This window comes from Bidens hawaiensis, unplaced genomic scaffold, assembly GCF_021521415.1.
Source record: "Bidens hawaiensis isolate Kalapana, Puna unplaced genomic scaffold, B.hawaiensis_p1.1 tig00027321_1, whole genome shotgun sequence".
NCBI lineage: Eukaryota > Viridiplantae > Streptophyta > Magnoliopsida > Asterales > Asteraceae > Bidens > Bidens hawaiensis.
The window spans coordinates 214,296-235,371 of NW_027494417.1; the positions used below are offsets into that span (position 1 = coordinate 214,296).

Here is a 21,076-nt window from a genome sequence, read left to right on the forward strand (position 1 = left end):
AGAAACAGACTTAGATTTATTCAAAATACGAAGTAAATCAGAACCCAGGTGACCTAAACGATGGTGCCACAAATCTTGAGAGAGAGCAGCAAAAGTGGTGGGAAAAGCAGCTTTAACGGAAGGAACTGACATCGGATAGAGGTCCCCTGAGCTGTCACATCTAAGAATAGAGCGCTTGGTTTTGAAATCCTTCACAAGAAAACCATAAGGGTCAAACTCAACTGAAAATGGTTATCAGTTGTTAAACAGCGAGCCGATAATAAGTTTTTAATCAAGGATGGTGAAACAAGTATATTAGGTAGATAAAGGGGTGGGTATGGGGTAGACAGGGTGGTATGGCCAACACCAGTGGTTTGGATTTTGGAACCATTGCCTACAAGAATAAATTTAATACCATTATTAACATAAGAATATAAATAACTACACAATCAAACTCTAATCATGCTACATGGGTTTCTAATGATGCACACGTTCGCATGCTATTGCTTTCAACAATTTCATAAACCTCTTTTAAACACGTACAAGGTGATACTTCTCGTGATTTGTGGATCGCCTTAGAACGTGCTTATGCCCCACACACCTCTTCCCGTGAGTATACTCTCAAAACTCAGTTGCTAAAGATTGAGATGAAGCCTGATGAGACATCTGCTGCATACCTTTCAAGGGCACAGGAATATTCAGATTTCTTAGCTAACATTGGTGAACCCATTAAAGAAAAAGATCTAGTTATGTTAGTCATCTCAGGCCTTAAGAGAGGAGTACAATGGTTTGAAATCTACATTGTTAGGAAGGCAGTTTCCTACAGCCTTCTCGGAGCTTCACGGGCTGCTTTCTGATTATGATTTTATGGTCAGAAAGCCGTCGGGTATCTCTGCTGTCCCTGCTCAGGCCTTCTTGGCCACTAACAGCCCCTTACATGCTCCCACCACCGGTCCTCAACTCCCTTCTGAAACATTGCAGTCTGTGCAACAATTGCTGTCACAATTTGGTATGCAAATTCAGCCTGCACAACAGCAAACACAGCAGACCCAGGCTTTCTATGCTAACCGTGGACCAAGCAATAGTCACTACACTAATCGGGGCTCTTCTAGTCGACGTGGTCGCGGGAACTACAACAACCAGCACAACCGAAATTCTGGAAATAACACATGTAACAGAAATAGATTTGCTTGGGCTTCAAATCAGAACACAGTCTATGGTTCTTGTAATAGGTGTGGTGTTGCACACATTCCATCAGAATGTCCGAACCGTGATCCAGCAACTATTCGGCCATCAAGACAGCCTTCACAAGCAAATTATGCAGATTTTCGCTCACAAACATCAACTTCTTGGCTGCCGGACACTGGTGCTAACAGTCATGTTGCTCCGGATCTTAATAGCCTGGACAACTCTGAACCTTATTATGGTAAGGATACAATTCATGTTGGCAACGGTACAGGTTTACCCATTCTTCATATCGGTTCTACTAATTTTTACTCTAACCACAAAACCCTTTCTATCAACGATATTCTTCATATTCCACAAATCAAAAGAAATCTTCTTTCCGTACAAAAATTTTGTCATGACAATAACGTATTCTTTGAATTTCACTCTACCTTTTTTTGTGTGAAGGACAAGGCTACACGCAATACCCTTCTCACGGGTCCAAGTGAAGGAGGGCTCTATTCCTTTAGTTTGCCTCAACTTCATTCTATCTCCAAGGTTGCTTTCTCCACAGTTCGTGCTTCTCCAACTATTTGGCACCAACGGCTTGGACACCCTCATTCTCAGCTTTTACAATCTATGCTATCAAAATATTGCCTTCCTGTTTTTAATAAAACTTCAGTCTCTTTTTGTAATTCATGTTCAGTTGGAAAATCCTCCAAATTACATTTGTCATCTTCAAATTATAAAAGTAATCATGTTTTAGATCTAGTGGTTTGTGATGTTTGGGGACCCGCTCCTACTACTTCATTTGATGGACACCATTATTTTTTACTTTGTGTAGACCATTATTCTAGATACATGTGGTTCTTTCCCTTAAAACAAAAATCTGATGTCTTTGCTACCTTTAAACAGTTTCATGCAATGGCCGAACGACAGTTTCAAACCAAACTGAAATCTGTTCAAACAGATTGGGGGGGAGAATTTCGCAAGTTATCTCCTTTTTTCTCCACTCTTGGCATATTGCATCGTCTCTCATGCCCTCATACAAACGAACAAAATGGTCTTGTTGAGAGGCGCCATAGACATGTCGTTGAAACCGGCCTCACTCTAATGTCCCAATCTGGAGTTCCATCTAAATTTTGGCATTTTGCGTTTGACACAGCCGTGTATCTAATAAACCAAATGCCTTCTCGCAACTCCACCAATACCTCACCCTTTGAACATCTCTTCCATCGAAAACCTGATTTCTCTCATGCCCTCATACAAGCGAACAAAATGGTCTTGTTGAGAGGCGCCATAGACATGTCGTTGAAACCGGCCTCACTCTAATGTCCCAATCTGGAGTTCCATCTAAATTTTGGCATTTTGCGTTTGACACAGCCGTGTATCTAATAAACCAAATGCCTTCTCGCAACTCCACCAATACCTCACCCTTTGAACATCTCTTCCATCGAAAACCTGATTTCTCGTTTCTACGGGTTTTTGGTTGCCAATGCTTTCCTCATATTCGTCCTTACAATAAGCACAAAATGGATTTCCGTTCTCTGCTTTGTATTTTCTTAGGGTACAGCCCTGCTCATTATGGCTATCGGTGCTTTGATCCTACTTCTGAAAGACTTTATGTTGTTCGTCACGTTCGCTTTAATGAACAACATTTTCCCTTCCTTAAACCCAATGTAACCTCACCTCCAATTTCAGAATCTGATCCCTACTTTTCCTCCTATCCTATACCCACTTTTGCAACTAATTCTCCACAAAATAATCCCTTACCCAACTCCTGCACTCAAACTGATCCTACCTCACCAAACAACCCAATACTGCCACAAAACGTAACCACAGACTCATCTCATTCCACTCCAACCAGCCCTTCTCCAAGCAGTCCTACCTCACCAATCAGCCATGTTCATTTCAGTTCACACCTCCAATCAGCCCTCAAACTGTACCAAACAGCTCACAATCACCCACTTCATCTTCAAACAGTCCACCGCTTCAAACCTACAACCACCAGCCTAAATCGCCTCAACCGCCCACTCCTCCTCGCACTAGGCCTGCCAATCTTCGTCCACACCCGAAACAAAGAACTCCATATAATCAGTCCGCTTTTTATGCCACCTCCCAGTCGTCTCAAACTGAACCAACCAGCTTTTCTATTGCTAACAAAAGTCCTAAATGGCGGACCGCCATGACAAAGGAATTCTCGGCTCTTATGAGAAATGGTACATGGACCTTAGTTCCACCTGTTCCTAATGCTAATGTTGTTGATTGTAAGTGGGTGTACAAGCTGAAACGTGATGCAAACGGGGCTATCACACGTTACAAAGCTCGCTTGGTGGCTAAAGGATTCAACCAACAGCCAGGAGCTGACTATTATGAAACATTTAGTCCGGTGGTTAAATCTATAACGGTTCGTGTGGTTCTTTCGCTTGTAGTTTCACGGAACTGGTGTCTTCGCCAGCTAGATGTTCAGAATGCCTTTTTACATGGTGATTTGAAGGAAACAGTTTACCTATGACAGCCACCTGGATTTGTTGACCCCCTTAAACCGGATCATTTTTGTCTTCTTCACAAATCATTGTATGGTCTTAAGCAAGCTCCTCGTGCTTGGTTTCATCGTTTATCAGGGGCTTTGCTAAATCTCGGGTTTACAGGTTCAAAGACTGATCTGTCATTATTTATATATTCATCAAAGGGTAATCTTATATACATGTTGGTATATGTGGATGATATCATTGTCACGGGAAACAATCCTCAGCTTATTGACAATATCATTCGCCGGCTTAGTCTTGCTTTTTCTATTCAAGACATGGATAGCCTATCATATTTTTTGGGGGTTGAAGTTATTCCTAAAGGTCACGACTTACTCTTGTCCCAAAAGAAGTATATTTCATATATTATTCACAAGACAGGTCTCTCAAATTGTAAACCTGTTGACTCACCGATGACAACTACCTCCAGTTTATCCCTTGGCGATAGTCCTCTTTTTGATGACCCGGTTAAATATCGCCAGGTTGTTGGCGCCCTTCAGTATCTAACTTAATCCAGGCCTGACATTACCTTTGCAGTGAACAAAGTTTGTCAATTTATGCACTCGCCTACTGAAAATCAGTGGTCTGCTGTAAAAAGGATCATTCGTTATCTTCAGGGCACATCTCACTATGGCTTGCTTATTCAACATAATTCCACATCAGCCATTCATGCCTACACGGATGCCCATTGTCCATCTCTCACTGCCTTTTCGGATGCTGATTGGGCTGGGTGTCCCGATGACCGTCGATCCCCGGGGGGATTTGCTATTTATCTTGGTTCTAATCTAATATCTTGGTGCGCTCGTAAACAACGCACTGTCTCTCGGTCATCAACGGAATCCGAGTACAAGGCCTTGGCAGACAGACACAGTTGCTGAATTAACTTGGCTTGAAGCTCTCTTAAAGGAACTCAATGTTTCCTTGAATTCTGCACCTGTCTTGTGGTGTGACAATCTAGGAGCCACTTACCTATCAGCAAATCCAGTATTCCATGCACGTACAAAGCATGTCGAGGTTGATTTTCACTTCGTTAGAGAGAAGGTTGCTCAAAGAAAGCTATTGGTTCAATTCATCAAGACTGATGATCAGATTGCTGATGTGTTCACTAAGCCTCTATCTACACAACGGTTTCTTCTCCTACGATCCAAGCTACAGGTCGTTCCCCGACCTTAGCTTGCGGGGGAATATTAGACAGTCATGAATATGAATAGATTGTAGGTTATGTAGGTTATGGAGTTGAATAGACTCTAGATTTAATGCTTATGGTTCTATATATTTTCCTTGTAATCAGTATGTTGAGATATATAAAACAATCTACAATTACCAAGTTTATCTGGCGGCATCGGGCGGAATTATATGATCAAGAACCTTACAAACGGTGCATTGGACCTTAAAAAAGGGCAACCCAATTGTTATAATTTCCTTCTTCGGTTCCTAGAACAAGAGGTATGTGATTTTTTATGTTGGTAATGGTGGTGGCGGGATGGATTCGAGGGGCGGAGGGAGGTCGTGTTGGCTTGCTGTCGTCAGCCATAGAGAGAGTTAGAATTTCAGATGAGGGGAGCAATGAAGAGACTGATCAGGAGTAATGAAGAGACTAATCAGCTTGCAGGGAAAACCGATCAGATTGCAGGGGAGAAGATGAACTGGTCTCTTGATACCATAATAGGTTATGACCAATGTGTCATTTCCCCTTCTCATGTATTGAAATATATAAACACAAATATTACATATTAGTCCCTTGGACTATACAAAGAATACCAACTAACTACATTCTAGTCTAATAAATATCCCTGACCTGAAATTCCGCATTCGGGTCCTCTAGCAAAGCTGGAAGCTGAGAAAGGCATATTTCAGCGGCCATGTCCCATGCATCCCTGCAATTGTAAACAGTTGCCAACACGCAACAATGATCATGTTCGTTCGTTTAACATAAACCGAACAAACGATCAAACATAAACAATTAAATAAACAGAAATTTCTTGTTCGTGCCCGTTTGTAAAAATAATAAACATACTCATGTTCGTTTATGTTCGTTCATTAACAGTAGAAACAAAAGGTTCATAAACAAACAAACATAACGGAACATAATTGAGCTAAAACCAGTAATGTGAAGAACAATGTGTTAGGCCTAAAAATTAAATGAATGTATTTACAAACGTGTCAGAACAAACTTAAAACAAACATGAATGAACGTAAATGAACAAACACATAACAATTTAAATGAACAAACATTCATGAACATAAATGAGCGAACAAAACATTTGTTCATGTTCATTCATTAATTAAATAAGCAAACATAAACGAATTTAAATGGACGAACGTTCATGAACATAAACATGTGTTCATGTTTGTTCGCTTAGCTAAATGAACAAAAAACGTTTGTTCATGTTCATTCATTTATCCAAATAAACAAACAGAGATGAAAAAACATAAACCAAAAATGAAAGAATGTAAACAAACGTTCACAAACATAAATGAACGAATCAGACATGTGTTCATATTCAATCGTTTAGCTAAAAAATCTTGCTCACGTTCATCGTTCGCTCCTTTACAAGCCTATATGCAAATTTTAAAAAACAATTATATATATAATAACAGTGTAAATAAACTAATGTGTGGTGTGCGTACCACATGTGATGTTGGTGAGTTGGAGGAACATTGGATACGAAACAGGAGAACAATTTGCAGACCGCATAATTTTCTCTGCAAGTAAAAAGTTCCTAAACAAACTGGCAACCAACAGATCTTGCCTGAATAATCTTTGAAATAAATCTGCAAAGATATTGAAATCATATCAAATCTAGTGCTCGTTTAAACTTTTAATCCATGAAACAAAGAGCTAGAAGCATAATAAGAGTATTGTTATCAAATATCAGTACCGTGTGGAAGAACATTCCAAGCTATTGTGTCCATGACAGCTGTAAAAATCCAGTTAAGTTCACCGAGAAGCGTTTTACGGTCGGTTTGACGACCCGGAATTCTGTCTATAAGTGAATAATCAAGTGACTCGTGTAGTAACGAACGGGTGCAAAACCTGTAAATTTCAAAATATATTTATTTATCTATGACAAGTAAAAAAAATTATGCCAGGTTGTATCTTTATTAGAAATGACAGCTCACATCCTTTTATTTGCAAAAGGGTCAATTCAGTTTCAATTGTATCTCTTAAGTCATAACGACTATATAAACGGTTTTACATAAAGTATCAAGGTGCTTTCATTTTTTCCAATTAAGTTATAATGTACTTCATTTAGTACATCTAAGCCATCAAAAAATGAACAAAACATCAAAAAATGACCATGTTTTGTTCGCTAATTATGTGGACTTTTAGTACCATTTAGGTCATTGTTTTGCTTGCTGTATAGTTTTTGACATGTTTTGCGTCATCATTAAATACCCTATAATAACCCAAACAGGATCTAAATCCACCTTTCAATTACTAAAATGTACCCAAAACGTACAATGACTAAAACAAGATTAAAAAGTGTGTTTTATGCAAAAAAAATTATCCTAAGGGATAACTTAAGAGGGAACATATCAAATGAGCTGAACGGGTTAAAACCACCATACTTTTAAAGCATGAATTCCTAAATCATTTTAATCGATAAAATAAAGACCCAACAAACCCTGTTTAGAGTCTAGGGGTGTAAACGGGCCAAGGCGCTCGTGAGATATTCAAGATCGGTTAGCTAAAAGATCAAATCAAGCCGAGCTTAAATGGGCACAAGCCTAAAATAGCCTTGTTTGTTATACGAGCCCGAGCCTGGGCTTCACTTTTGAGCTCGAGCCAGCTCACAAGCCTATTATTTATAGAAATATTACTTAGTATACAAATATTATTACAAAAAATTCTGATAAATAGAACTAAATAATATATAATGTTATATATATAATAAAAAATATGTATAAAAAACAATTGTAAAATATTACAAATATGTCTAAAAAACAATTGTCAAATATATAAATTATTTATTTAATATATAATAAACGAGCCGAGCTCAAGCTTTAGAAAGAGAGCTCGAAGCCCATTGTTAAACAAACCTAGCCGGGCTCAGAACGGATCGATAACACCCCTAGGTTTGACGTGCACCAAAACTACATGTTCCGACCCATTTTATATCATAGCCACCCACCGGGAATATTTATTATTATAAATTCAGTAATAATAGGGCAGTTAGAATTAGCATTCACCATCTCAGTGCAATCTTGATGGTAGTTGTAAGACATGAAGTAAACACATCAGCGGGGAACTCATGACTTTGTGGTAAAGTCTCGTGTGCTTCACAAGCCGCCAATAATATACAATCCCTTGGTGGTGAAGTTCCTGAAGAACTCGATGGATTCCAATCCTGAAGCTATATAATAATTGTAATTAAATAACTTATCACATGCTAATAAAAGATTCATGATAATACTAAAATATTAAGTAGCAAATTTATAATACCTCTATGAAAGCATTCACTATCATCCCTGCTGCTGAACAATCAAAAACATAAATTGATGGAGTCTTAACCCACGAATCTAGGTCACTGATTGGACAAGGAATATACTGTGTATAACTCTACAAAAAAGATTATAAGTCTAAGAAAATTAGTTTTTTTTATAAAAAAAAACGCAAGAGAAGACTTCAGGATAAGAATAACATAATACCCTGTTGAAAAACCAGATTTCCCCGTTGGCAGTTGGTTTGGGTACACCGTGCCCGTTATAATGAAATAAAACCCGTTCCGATTTGGCATGTTTGCGACTTGTGGTACAAACCTTCTTCACTTCTTCGATTGTTGGGTCTAACGAATGCCTGTATCTGGCATGTTTCCAAGGTTTATTAAGTTTGGATGACACTTGTATAGAAAGATACTGAAACCAACTCGTATCAAAACCAAGAAGTATAAAACCGAGCGATGTTCTTAAGGTGGTATCAACTCGATTTGGCAAAAAAATTGTGTATTACAAAATCAAAAGTTTATTTACAATAGTCCAATTACACAAAAGTTGTCTCGTGCAACCAAAAAAATAAAGTCATAATGCGTCCCAATAGATATCGACACGTGTTTTACATCAACAGTCTACAATACTAAAAAATGTTTTATTTCAAATACAACTCCATTTTTAATTAAATTTATTTCAGAATATCGAGATAAAAATATTAAAAACAACCGCGCATTTAGTTTTTTTTAAGTTAACAAACACAAGTTATTAGATAAAAAAAATTATTAGAAAACTAATTGGGTTATAGACGCATATTAAAAAAAGGGGGGGTGAAATTTAACTTAAATATGAAGTAAAAACAACCCACGTGTCACATTCTGTATGGAATCAATACTATTCATCGTTTGAGGTGTTATATATGTTAGGGTTGGAGACTCGAACAAAGGGTATTAGGGCAGCCGGCCCTAATTAGGGTTAGCCGGCCCTAATGGGTCCCATCTTATTTGTTTGGGCCTAACTTGGAGAACAAGTTAGGAACCCTAGATTTAGTCTATAAATACCCTAGTTGTAATTGTAATCTTGTGTGCCTTGAGCTTAATGAAATAACCTGGTTGCAGCCCGTGGACGTAGGTCCCCCACTGGGACCGAACCACGTAAAATTCTTGTGTCGTTTATTTTTCTATACCGTGTGTGTTTATCGTTGTGCATGTGTGTGCTGTTTCGCTTCCGCGCGCCGCTTTGTTCCTAACAAGTGGCATCAGAGCTTTGGCTCGTTGTTGCACACGGTATTGCACGGAAGAACGATTCGTAAAGGAGAAACCCTAGGTTGCGCAAAAAGGGAAAGAAAACAGGGCTGTTCGGGGCTGATTTGGAGTGAATTTGCAATTAGAGTTCCGGTTTTGGATCTCTTGAAGTTGCTGGTCTCACTCGGGTTTGCAGGTGAAGGTCGGGTCAGGTGTTTCGGGTTATGACATCGCGGGTATAAATGGTTTTGTTTATAGTACCAGGTTAATCTCTTTGAAGCCGCCGATTAGGGTTTGGTTATAAAACTCTTGGATTCGTCGAATAAAGGTTAGAGATTTAGTTAGTTTCTGTTGACTGTTTATTATCAACTGTTTGAGAACCGAGTTACGTGAAAATCAATATTTGGGTTTAGATTTGTCTGCGAAGTTTATTGTAGGAGCAAATCGGTCAGTTGACAATGTTCGGTAGAGAACATCCGTCAAGTTCTGGCTCGTACCATTGATGTGTTCACTGTTTCGATTTGTTTCCTGATTGCTATTGTTATAGCTGTAGACGGGATGGGTATGATCGAAGGTTTGACCGGTTTGGATTTCGGTTGGTTGGTTTTGTCAAAGGAACTTGGATGTGGTACTGTGGGATAAAACAGGTGAAAATGGAACTAGCAGGTTGGAATGCTTTGGGTTTTAAGTATTCTGATTCTGGTGTGCTGGTGACGACATAAGTGAAAAAAAAGGGAAGTCAGGTTGAAAGGTTTATTCGGTTAGGATTAGCTGATCGGGTGTACAATCGCGGAATCCTTGGTACCGTTTGCTTTCGGTAAAGCTCTACTGCTGTTAGTTATAACCGTTTGCCGGTTAGCTGGTCTGGAACTATGAAATTATTTCTTGTTCGGTGGTGATCAGCAGTTCGACATTTGAGGGGATCCGGGATCTTGTGCTGGGTGAACACGTTTACCGGGAAAAGTACGATCGGGGATAATCTCATGGAATGTTGGTTTTGGTAATGGGTTGGGATAACAGGGACAGTGGGAGCTGGGCATAGTTGACTTCGTGGAGCTGCATGGAGGTTCGTGACATTCTTTAGAGTCAATGTCAAAAGATAATGAATTCTGCTTCTGAGAATGTGTCTGGGTTGATGCATTGGGACTCAGTGAAGGCAGTGAGACTCTTGGGTTCGAGATTCTGGTATACTTCATTTCATGTTACCCACTGTAGTGAAGTATTGGTGAATCTTATTGAAGACTTTGGGAAGGTACAAGTTTATGTATCGCTGGAAGAAGGGAACCAACTTCCGAGTATTAAAGTCTTGGCTCGCTGCATCGGGTAGAGCTAAGTGGATTCATTTTGCAAGTGTGAATCCTGGAGCCACCGGGATGTAGCTGAGTGCATTCGGAGGTTTAAACTAGGTCAGGGGTTTTGGAACAGTGGGAGCACGAACCGTGTTCTAGGTACAGTTCAAAACACCGTTGGGTTTTGAATACCGGAATTCCGAATGGGAAAATCTCTCCTGGGTACTTGCAGGTTTTGGAGAGTGGTGTTTTCTCTGGGAGTCTCTGGAGCCGGTAGTTCGAATCAGTGGGAGCCGGTTGAGATTGAGGATGAGTCAATGGCGGGTTTTGCCATGGCTGGGTCATTGATGATTGTTGGGTTGGAGCTCAATGGAGCTTCAACTGGCTCTTCAGGTAATTGAGGAGCGGGCCGCTGCAACTAGGAGGATTAGATTGAAGTCTTAGCTTGTTTATGGGAACTGAGGCTTGGAGGACTTCTTTTATTTGAAATCATAGCTTGTTCTTGGGAGCTGGAGGCTTGGAGAACTTCTGACCGTGAAGTTTTAGCTTGTTCTTGGAACTGGAGGCTTGGAAGATTTCTGTTTTTAAGATTACTGGAGTTACAGGTATAGGGTTTGCTTGGATGGTGGATTGAGGATTGCTCGAGCCTCCAAGTGGGAGATTGTTAGGGTTGGAGACTCGAACAAAGGGTATTAGGGCAGCCGGCCCTAATTAGGGTTAGCCGGCCCTAATGGGTCCCATCTTATTTGTTTGGGCCTAACTTGGAGAACAAGTTAGGAACCCTAGATTTAGTCTATAAATACCCTAGTTGTAATTGTAATCTTGTGTGCCTTGAGCTTAATGAAATAACCTGGTTGCAGCCCGTGGACGTAGGTCCCCCACTGGGACCGAACCACGTAAAATTCTTGTGTCGTTTATTTTTCTATACCGCGTGTTTATATCGTTTGTGTGTGTGTGTGTTGATTCCGCTGCGCCGCTTTGTTCCTAACAATATATGGTCTAATACTGTAATTAAGCAATAATCTCACCTTTGGTTGCCACCTTTCATACTGAGAGTACAATGATTTGATAATTGCATCAGTTGCTTTTTGAGGGGTCATAGAGAAAGGATCTGAAACCAAATAGATCAAAACAGATTATGATGATATACAGTTGTTTTAACACAGATATAAAATTAAACCGATTTAAAGAAATTTATGACATCATAACAATACCTATCCAGCACTCCATTCTGGCACAGGGTGAAATCTTTATAACATCAGGTGGGTCCACACTAATATTCAAACATAGAACAAAAGCAACAGACCCTGTTTTCATCTGCAGTTCAAAACAAGGTACTAAAACTATAAGACATAAGTGATATTTCATAATAACCTTGTTTCAAGAAATTACAACAATAAAAAAATGCCAGCAAGGCTTAGAATTTGGTAGATTACTATGTATGCACAATATGATACTGATCTACAAGCATATCACATTCTAGGATTTTACATTCAAGAAATCTGTGTAAACATTGTCATATGCTTAAACCTCAAAAGACAATTCCACCTTTGTTTTGGATATTTCAAGATACTAGAACTGTACACATATTTTGGTTTGTCTATATTCTAGATAAATATCACATAATCTAAAATGTGAGCAAAAGTGCAATCAATTAGCAATATGGTAGGACTATTAAGCAATAATCAGACAGCCTGAAAGAAATAATATCTGCATAAAGTGCTTTCAGGGTTTTAATAAACCCATGTCAACTCACTTCTAACCTAAATCTACACCAACGTGTAATATATATTACATACGCTTTAAACAATCTGATACCTTAGAAAAACTTACGACAAGTGTGCAAATCCAATTTTAGTTCCAAAATATTAAACCCCTTAAATAAGAAACTGACTCTTTATTGCAAACTTGCATTTCATAACACATTAACACCAATTGGTAATGCATTTCATAACACCCCGATGTGATCTAATCTCTTTAAAATGCTCAGAAATATGAAGGAGCTAAAAACGTCACTTATGCCACAAAAGTCACATCCTTGTTACTTCTCCATTTTACAAATATATCTTGACTTAATGCTAAAAAGGGCACTAGTTTTGATTACATATGCATGTCTTTAATTAAATCTTTGTAAATTATTTGGCCTGTAAAAGAAGAATACAGTCAGCCAAAAAGCATGATTTTGTTTTAGTTGTCACTACTGGAAAATAGAAGCAAGAGACAAAACAAGTTTTTAGTGATGATGCAAGAAGTGATCCCAAAGAATGCAGATATTTTCTTTCTTAATATTTTGGCTAAAATTCTTGTACTAGAAAAACAAATCTTTTTATTCCAGCTTTTGGTTATTTAATACCTTGAGAAATGTCACGTATACTAACTATCCTTGGAAAAATCCCTACATAGCAATGCAGTTTTGATGAATGCAAAAACTAAACTAAAGGTTTATCCTCTGTCTTCTTAAAATCATCATTTCTTCATGAAATGTTACCTTTCCTTTTAATCTTGATGGATTAATTTCATCACTATAGAAAATAGTCTCAAAAGATGTAGATCATTTCCTCCTTCTATTATTAATCAAGACATGTGTACAAAAAACAAATCTATTTACCCCTACTTTTGTTTATTTATTTCTCTACAAAGTGCCTTTAAAACTATCTCTGTAAATTGAGAAACTCCTAATTTGTAAAGCATACATAACAGAAACATAAACTCAAAACGCTCATTCTCTACCTTCTTAAAACCTTCATTTTCCTTTCTAGATGTTTGATCTTACTTCCTACTAATATTACTAATTTAAAGTTCTTAAGTCTTAACTATACAGCCTTTAAATTGACATCACAAACTAACAAAATGAAACCATTCTTTACCTAACATCCAGCCCTAACATCATACAAACTAAACATATGCAAGCATTAAGTTGGAAACAAGTAGGTTTAACACAATCACACAATCAATCATAAACCATTAACTCCTAAAAAACGAAGTAGTTGAAAACCAAAAACAACAAATTACCCGATCTTTAGGTCGCCATTTGGAAACGAGCCCGCTTTCGGCAGGACCGGACAGCGTGCAGGCCTCAAACGCGTCATGTCTAAGCTCACACAAGACGAGATTCTGCGGCAAATAGGCCATAGTAGTAGGCGGTAGCACTGCATTTCCATAACTAACAACCGTCTCGGAGTCATCCCTATCCCTAACACCATGTATTATTAGACACTCCATCGACTACTGAATCGGACGACGAATCTCTATCCCTAGCATCCAACACCACAACATCAATAGTTGAATTGGAGTAACGATCGATGTGATTGTGATTATGATTAGACACTAGAGCCAGCTGCTGCGAGTGTGAAAACCTAGATTCCATGACGTCTCCCAATGCCATACACCACCACCGGATTGAAATGAGTAATAATATAATATAATGAAGTAAAGGAAAAGCCCTAATCTAATCTAATCTAATCTAATCTACGAAGCCAGTGAACCACAGGCGCATGGAACGAAGGATATCCAGCTCAGGATGATTGGATTGGATTCGATTGGATTGATGAGTAAACAAACCCTAGATGGAAGAAGAGTTGAAGAAGCATGTGATGATGATGGTGGAATGTGGAGGCGGATGGATGGATGTACAGTCACACACACACAAACAGTGAAATCTTGTTTCTTCGGGGTTAAAATATATTAATTTACTTTTTAATACAAGGATTTGGGAGATTATTATTATTATTATTGCTATATAGGTATAAAATTTATTGGATATAAATTGGAATGAAGGAATTGTAAATATTTTGAAGAATCTTTAATCAATGTTTTGTATAGAGATTCAGGAAGTGTTTGGTAATTATTTTAGTGATTCTATTAAGATGCTATTTCTGATTCGTGACAAACAGAGTGTGTCTGGTCATCATTTATTATGGCTTATGTAACATTTTAATAGTTAAGTTTCATAATCATGTTGAATTATGTAGAGGCTAGCTCTTAATCAATCAAACATGTACTGAAATTCAGAAGATTCAGTAAGCATCTTTCAAATTCAAAGGTGAAGCTTTTGAATGGTGGAACACTCTAATTGTAAGAAGGGGCAGAGAAACCTTGTATCAAATGAAATGGGAAACATTCAAATAACTCGTATTACAACAGTTTTGCCACATACTAGAAGCCAATATTATTCAAACTAAGATGGATATCACAAATCTCATAGAGTACAACACTAAGTTCCTTGGAAATTACCAATCAACTTCGCTTCTAGACAACTCAGAATATGACAAAGTTATTCAATATATATCAGGATTACCCAAAGAGATAGGAGATATAGTAAGAACCCACATGCCACAAACTACCTCCTCGGCTATGGAATTGGCCAGGTATTTAATCGACAGTATGGAAATAAAAACGGAGGTTAAAGAGAATAATAGAAAGAAAGAAAAGGTAACAATCAAACAAATGAGGAAAGTCAACCACGATAAACCATTTGAATACAACAGACCAATTTGTGAAAACTGTGGTAAACGACATTATGGAAAATGTCGAAAGCAAAACAAGAACAAAACAATAATCACATGTACTTTTTGTAACATAATCGGTCATTCTGAAGAAGACTGTAGAAAGAAAGAAGTTGAATGCTTCAGATGCGGAGAAAAAGGACATTTTAAAAGCCAATGTTCAAAAACGCAATAAACAATCAAAAGATCAGCAACGGCAACAATAGAAGGGATAAAGAACAAGGAGCATATAAGAAATAAATAGTCAACTCTTGTAATCGTTTGTAAACTCGTGTTTAAACGAGAAATTTTGTAATAGAAAAAGGGTATTTAAATCCCTAATGTATATAAAGAAATATGGTATCACCATACTGCCTTTACAGTGGGAAAAAGAGATAGTTAAATTTCAAAAGTTCTCGAAATACAAGAAACTTTAATCATCATCTATAGAAATATGAAATAAAGGGAATAAGTTGAACCAATACATAGGAACATTCGAACTTTGAAAGTTCAAAGGTACAATTGATAAACGGGAGGAACCCATTAAGATTATGAAGTAAGGGATTACATGATTCAAGAATGGATATCTTGAAAGTTGTCGAGATAAATAAAGGACTCAATGGACTGAGTTCAAAGATACATTCAAGTTAACATCAGTAAATGTTTAGAATACACAAGGTAAGGTAAATAATTAAACACAACTGGCCACTGTGTTTGGCAATTTACAATTACTTATGACATTCTGAACTATTAACTGAATACATCATCCAAGAATGTAAGTTAACAAACAAATCAGGAACTCTAAATCATTCAAACAACATAGTAGATAGAATCTGATCATGAATTGAGAAGTAAGAAATCACTCACAACGAATCTCGATGACGAGATTCATTCCAAGGTGGGGAGGATGTAACATCCCCAAAATTTCAATCCAAACTTGACAACTAAGTAAAGTTGAATGATCAAAATTCCCTAAAATAAGTGTTGGGAAAATTTAAATAAAGAAAACAAGATTATTTTATAAGGAAATAAAAATATTCGTTAAACAAAGTTATCTTATGTTAAGGATATGGAATAAGGAAATTCCATCCCACATGGAAATATGAACGAAAGTGGAAGCATTTCACATGGGTATAAATAAGAAAAATGGAATCCATCCCACATGGAAAACGGTAAAGAAATGGAAGCTCTTTATAAGGAATAGATTTTCCATAATAATATTCTTATATGCCTAGCATGCACCCAGTGGTCCTAGCGGAGGGTGCGAAGCACCCGACGCGCACGGGCTCGGGCGATGGGCGCAATGTGGCGCTTTGATGACGCACTTTGCACTTCGCACGCTCGCATCGCCGCGAACCGCCTTAGTATTTTTGGACAAGCTATCAAAGACAAGGGACTAAGAGTGAAAAATAATATTCAGCGGCCATCGCGTACCGCGATGGTCCGTGATGACTCAGGGACACGTGGCAAGCCACGTGGCGCCCATGCAGAAATGGAGGCGTCACGGTACGCGACGGCCAAGGAAAAGGACCCATCGCGTACCCCGATGGGTTACAAAATCAGCTATAAAAGGGAGGGGTCACGGCTCGTTCTTTCTCACACCAAACTTTCTCTCTCTAGAAATTAATCTCTCACTACCTCGGTTTCCGTGCCCGACCCGACAATCGTCCACTCGTAATCCGTGCCACATACCGATGATACCTCGAAGTACGTGCACAACACGACGACCACCATATGTCGCCTCGTTTTGCGTGCAAAGCATCGTAGTGCGTGCAAGCTCTGAAGTTATGACAGTTTAAGCCCTAGAATGCGATAGAGAGTGGAAGTGCTGCTCAATCAATCTTAGTTAGCAAAACTCCGAATAGCCGTGTGAGGTAGGGGTTCTGCTTAAGTCATTATTTTATTATTATATTATATGGCTTAGACCACAGTCAGGGGTATAGCCCAAACCTTGATCATAAAATATGTTTACATAAGCTTTAAACATACAAGGATTTTAGTAATGTTTCTTTACAATTAAGAAATGCATATTTTCATTCATAAGGATATAGTCGAGATATAATTTCTTAACAATTAAGAAACATAACATTTCATGTACAAGGAATATAGTAAAAATATTGTTTCTTTATGATTAAGAAACATAAGATTTTACATTCAATACTAGCAATCAATGAATGTTTCTTCTTAAAGAAGAAACAGGATATAGATGTTTAACATATGACTAGTAAATAAACCGAAAGACTACAGGTCTAAATATTTTATTCAAACAAATAATCAATCAAGGTTTAAAGCTATCAAAACTAAACTAAAGGTCTACAGCCGGATCAAAAGATGATCCGGGTATTTATTTATATAAACATATTTTATAATAGGTCAATCATCAATCAATCATTCACAGTTAAGGTTTCAAATGAGATCACCAATCATTCAGAACAGACAATCACAGGTGAATACGTTCAAACCTTTTATAACGTGAATACGTTAACCTTTTCAATCAATCAAAACATATTTTATACTCGATAAGATGAACGGGTGTTTGTCTAACGAGTCAGTCAATGTTTTCATGATATTATATGTTCTCTAAAACATTATAATACAATATAGAAAATAAAGGCAACTCAGACCGAGTACACATGTGTCTGGATCCAAACATAACTGTTCAGTCAAAAAATCAATGGCCAGGGAGGCCGCGGGCTAACGGTCATAACTAGTTCTCCTTGTAGGGGCTATACTTATATAGCTCGGGGGAACAATTGTGTGTGTGTAGGGGAGTGGTACAAAGCCCAGATGTGGTCATGCATCTGCTGAGTGTTAGAGAAAACTATAATTGTATTGTAATGTCATTCAAATATTTTATTGAGTCATACGTGTTCACAAGCATATAGCTGACGTATTTTTCCCCACATTTCAGGGAAACATATTAGCACAGGTGGCAAGGAACATAGTCATTCATGAAGATAGACGCTCGCAAGGTAGAGATGGCTCGGTTTTAAACTATTGAATTATTATAAACAAGATATAAACATGATTTATAAATCAAACACTCGGATATTTATTATCCGAGATATTTTCAAATAAATTAATATTCTATTCAAACCAAAGTCTTCCGCTAAAATAAACCGCAACTCTGATGTATTTACAAAACAGGTACCAACTATTGGTCATACGCCTAGGCCCTAAGCCGGGGTGTGACAAGTTGATTTGGTTAATTGTTGGTTTTTTTGACGTGGATGAATCCAACTTAAATCAATTGATAAATTCGGTTATATATTGGTTTAAATAAACTAATATCAATCGTTTTAATTTATTTGTATATGGTAACAAAGAACGACTAATTGTTATTACGTAAGTTATATAATTTACTGAAATTTTTAAGGAAATAAATTTGGTAATCAAGCATGATAAGAAAAGCAAATATCGTTTTTTAATACAAAGGTTTGATATGAACTTTTGTAATGTATGTTAAACATTTAAGAGAGGTTTTTGGAGAATATTGTTAAAAATGTATAAAATTTATTGAAATTTTTAAGGAAATAAATTTGATGGAATGATAAATATTTTAAATGATTTGTAATTTGTATTTTATTAGGGGAGGAGGTAGATTTATAGGGAATTATAGAGAGAGATCGACAAATGAGTAGTACCATAGTAAAAAGTGTATAGAATTTTATGGACAAAAAAATTAAAACAAATATTTTGATTGGTTGATCCCCCTCCCCCCCCCACCTTTCGTATCTCCTTTTGTCTGCCTAATTCTTCTCTGGTGGGTTTACGAGTTGGCAGAGTTGTTACGACTAACCCAATCACCCCGAAGTGAAGCCAAACTCCACCCCGAAATACCTTAATTATTTTGATATTAAAGTGACTTGGTTAATGCGGTTAATGGTCAGTTTTTACGTGGGTGAATCTAGCTCAATTAGATTGATAATTTCACTTATGTCTTGGTTTCAATAAACTACCATCACTTATTTGAATTGGTTTTTATTTTATCTTATCTTATCTTACCCTTCTAATAAAGTAAAATAATGAGGATTACATGTCAAGCCCACATTTAATTTTAGCCAAATTTTCCCTTCTAATCTTCTATTATCTCATCTCATTTATTTTAATTATCTATGGGCCATGAGTCAAAATCATTTATCACATATTTTAAACGTATGGTCGATGTTATTCAGTTTTAATTAATAAATGGCTTGTGATATGTTCAAATATCTAAGACTTTATGCAGATCACCTATTAACATAGTGTAACGAATTTTTCCAATTACACCTATTTAGGAACAAACTCAGTTTTAATTACTAAATTCAGTTTAGCTTTTAAATTTCATACAAACATATTTTAAACGTTCAATAAAAAACGTTAAAATTCACTCAAATTTGTATATGTGTGTTATTTGTCATTGTTTATTGTTAGGGGGGCCTTATTGTTATATTTTCTACCTTTTAGATAAGAGAGGAAGGGGCACCCATATGGGTAGGGTGTATGGGTTTCAAACCACATGGCAACACCACCCCACACCATGTGGGTAAGGTGCATGGCTTCATCTTATGGCAAACGTGTGCCATACAAAATTGATTCATTGTTGGCCATTGAATAATTAAAATGAATTAATTAAGTTCTAGGGTACTTGTGGAGTTGTGGGTAGGTGATGCCTCTAAGTTTGTGATTTATGGGTAATTAAAGATAAAAATGATATGGCACTACATGATTGACCAATGTATGAGTAATACCCATGAATGCCCCTTCCCCTCTCATAAAACCACATAATCTAATAATCTAGTCAAGGCATGCAAACCTCTCTTTTGTCTTTATATTTAAAAAAATAGTGTACTAAAATGCTTATTATAAAAACTACATTATTTAGGTTTACAACAAAGTTAACCGACCTCTAAATAAAATAATACGCATAATTTGACATTTTGATTACGGATCACGATTAGAGTGACTTTGACCATTTGATTGCTTCTCGGTAAGCTTTGATGTACTACACACGTGAGGTTTACAACAAATCCCTCTGACTTACGTGAACGGTCTATGGATCCTATACTTGTACGTACTACACACGTGAGATTGTAGAATCGGTATATGGAAGGTTGACAGACCTTGTACGTATCGTGAAACAATACGACTTAATGTAGAAAGGATCTACGGATCATATTTGCACTAAGGGCGATAATCGATGTGTAGACGGTCAACGAACCCGATACGTGTCGTGAAATATAAGAAGAAAGAATGTATGCATGTTAAGAGGAATGTAAAAACATTTTAAGTATGTTGTATATCGTATGATACGAATGTGTACATATGAATATGTAAGAATTACGTGTTGCTTGTTAACTTAGAGCTCACTCAGCGTGGCTGACTTTTAGTATGCAAACATGCAAATAGGTAGAAGCAACTGACTTGAGGGGCACAAACTATTAGAAGACAAACTGACATTCAAAGATCAAGAATGCATTTTAATGTTTGAAATGAAAAACAAATGTTCGAATGTTTAAGACAAGATAATTACGTTTTGTATGTGTACTTGAATACTTAAATTTTATATTCTGCTGCAATGGTTATTTTTCTCTGATTTAGACTGTGTTGATGAGTAAACTCAACCAATATAAGGTGTCGGGGACCGGTGCTTACACGCTGTCATCCTTCCATTTTTTTCCAACGAAAATGGATAATAAATTGTGTGGAGTGGGAAATGATAATGACTCCTAACAATTCAATGCAAACAATTATTCTAACATCATGTTGGTGTACTTAAAGAGAAAGGAACAATATTCATGAATGAAAAGTAGATCTCATATGCATAATTTAGAGTGAAGTCAACATTCCTAGCGTATTATGACTCTACTTTAGTATGCTATCTAATTCCTTGCTAGTGTCTTTTTTGATGATATATATCATTTGGCCACCGTTAAATAAAAAAAAAGGTATATAAGTTGTATATCAGAGTACGTAAC

The 21,076-nt window shown here is 37.2% G+C and overlaps 1 pseudogene across 1 annotated transcript in view; it reads right to left on the bottom strand.

The window, feature by feature from the left end:
• LOC143575239 (regulatory-associated protein of TOR 1-like) overlaps positions 1 to 14,282 on the bottom strand; it is a 31,170-nt pseudogene extending 16,888 nt beyond the window's left edge. The window contains exons 1-9 of the transcript XR_013142731.1: positions 13,648 to 14,282; positions 11,850 to 11,952; positions 11,664 to 11,746; positions 8,325 to 8,483; positions 8,119 to 8,235; positions 7,866 to 8,029; positions 6,554 to 6,708; positions 6,303 to 6,446; positions 5,470 to 5,548 (exon numbers count right to left, since the gene is read on the bottom strand). The product of XR_013142731.1 is annotated as a regulatory-associated protein of TOR 1-like (transcript). The remainder of the gene's footprint in view (positions 1 to 5,469; positions 5,549 to 6,302; positions 6,447 to 6,553; positions 6,709 to 7,865; positions 8,030 to 8,118; positions 8,236 to 8,324; positions 8,484 to 11,663; positions 11,747 to 11,849; positions 11,953 to 13,647) is intronic.
• Positions 14,283 to 21,076: the final 6,794 nt, after the last annotated feature.